Source organism: Echinops telfairi, unplaced genomic scaffold (assembly GCF_000313985.2).
Source record: "Echinops telfairi isolate 266 unplaced genomic scaffold, ASM31398v2 ScPeMD7_5;HRSCAF=22, whole genome shotgun sequence".
NCBI lineage: Eukaryota > Metazoa > Chordata > Mammalia > Afrosoricida > Tenrecidae > Echinops > Echinops telfairi.
Window position 1 is genome coordinate 917422 of NW_022103901.1, and position 2405 is coordinate 919826.

Below are 2405 nucleotides of genomic sequence, written 5' to 3' on the forward strand. Positions count from 1 at the left end.
AGATTGTGTAATAGGCATATCACGGGTTTTACGCACCTTTCATGTGTGTGTGTGTGTGTGTGTGTGTGTGTGTGTGTGTGTGTGTGTGTGTGTTTGGAGGGTAGGGCAGTCTCAGCTCAGCGGGGTGCACGAGGGTTGTGGGGCCTGAATTTAACTTTTTAATTATGATTTCAATGAAGGTTCACGGAGCAAATCCGTGTTCTGTTCAATAACCACACACGTCATCGGGTCTCCATCCCCAGAATGGGTCATCCCTGAGCCCAGGTCCTCCCTGCACTTTCTAGTTCTATTTCGCCCCTTTCCTAAGGGGCCTGGTGGGGCAGTGGCGACGTGTGGGTTGGGGCTTCTCACAGCAAGGTCAGCAGTTCGAAACCACCAGCCGCTCCCTAGGAGGAAGAGGAGCCATTCAAGAGTGCAGTCTGGGAAGCCCAAGGTCGGGCCACCTTGCGTGGGACTCCACTCCCACTCCGTGGCAGTGAGCGTGGTTTCCTCTTGCTTTCCCTGAGCCTGTCCGTGGGCAAATGCTGCCCCTCTGATGAATCTCAGACCCTCACAGCCCTGACTCTTGTTGGGCTGACACGTGAGCCCCGGGGCAGACGCAGGGCCCGCCACCGTCACGAGGCTTCTCCAGTCTGTCCGACCTCCGCGTCTGGCCTTTAAAAAAACCGATTTCACACACGACAATCCCAAGTGCTGTCAGCAGGCCGCCCGCCCGCAAACACTGTTTCCCTCCCAGAGCAAGACTGGAGGCCGTGGCTGGAAATATTGAGAGCACTGTGTTGAGTCTTGTACTGTTTACTTAGCTCTGTAATAAAGGCAGCCTTAGTCCATCGACCGTTTCCTTGGGTCTTCGTCTCAGTGTTTTGGAAAGTTATTTCCCCTGGCAAAGGCAGCCTCCTCGTCCCGCCGTGCCTCGCCCAACGGCAGCCAGCGGCATCGGGGTGCAGCCCGGTCGATGACTGCTTGTACCTCTTTCAGTTACAAGGGCAGAACAGGAAGCGGCGCCCCACAATAAGTGTTTGTGGAGGAAGCGCTCACTCTCTGGGGCGGCAGGCGGGGTGGGGAAGGAGGCCGGGCCAGCACATCAGAGGGAAGCTGGGAAGCCCAGCCTGGGCCCAGCTCCCCGTGGCTTGACCCCTCCCTCGCCTTCATCTGCTCCTCTGGAAGATGGGTGGAGGCCTATGAGGCCCAGACAGGGAAGCACCCAGCTGCTAATGGCAAGGTGGGGGTTCTCGGCCCACTCAGAGACCCTTGGCAGAAAGGCCTGGCAAACTCCTTGTGAAAGGCTGCAGCCCCTGAAAAGCTCTGGGGGTGCAGCTCCATCTGCAGTACGTGTGTGAGTGTATGTGTGTGTCTATGTTTGTGTGTACACATGTGTCTCTGTGTGTGTATGTGTGCATGGTCTGTGCAATGGGCTGCATCTTCACTGCTCCGTGGCCTGTGCCGTGCATGGCCAGAAGAATGAACAGCCTCTCTTAGAGGACATAAGGCTGGGATGAGCCCCAGCGCTGTGGCTGCCAAGACTGTTTCAGGTATCCATGTTCTCAGGGGGCACTAGTCCCTGGAGAAGGCGTCGTGCTGCATGTAACAGAGGGGCAGCAGAACGGAGGAAGACCCACCCCTCCAGTTAGATGGATGGACACAGTGGCTGCAGCGATGTGCACAAGCAGGTGCGATGAGGACAGTGCCCCACCTGGCGGAGTTCCACTCTGTTGCCCCCGGGGCTGCTGTGGGTGGGAACAGACCCTTCAGCACTTAAGAGCAACAGCAACAAAAAGTTCCAAAGTGCATACAACACAAACACGAGCGATTCTACCAGCACCAGCAGCCGATGCAACGGGCATAAAGCCCTCTCTCAAGCTCAGCGTCATCCGTGGCCCTCGTTGTACTAAGGCTGATCTTTGGCCCCCTTGTTAAGCTAAGGTTCATCCTTAGCCCCCTTGTTAAGCTAAGGTTCATCCTTGGCCCCCTTGTTAAGCTAAGGTTCATCCTAGCTTCATCTTCTTTCTAAACTCCTTTACATGATCCTGTCTTTCTCTGATGGTGCTGAGGTCATACAGCCCTCCTTCTGTTCACACACTCCTCATCCATCCATCTGCTTACATATGCGGCCTTCGGTCAACTTACCTATTCATGCACTCACACGTCCATCCAAATACTTGCTTATCCATCCACTCATGTGTCCATCCATCAACTTACCTATTCATGCAATCATGCGTCTATCCATCTACTCACACATCCATCCATCGACTTACCTACCCATCCACTTATGCGTCCACCCATCCATCTACTCTCCATGCACTCATGCGTCCATCCATCAACTTGCCTATCCATCCACTCATGAGTCTATCCATCCATCTACTATCCATGCACTCATGCGTCCATCCATCCATCTACTATCCATC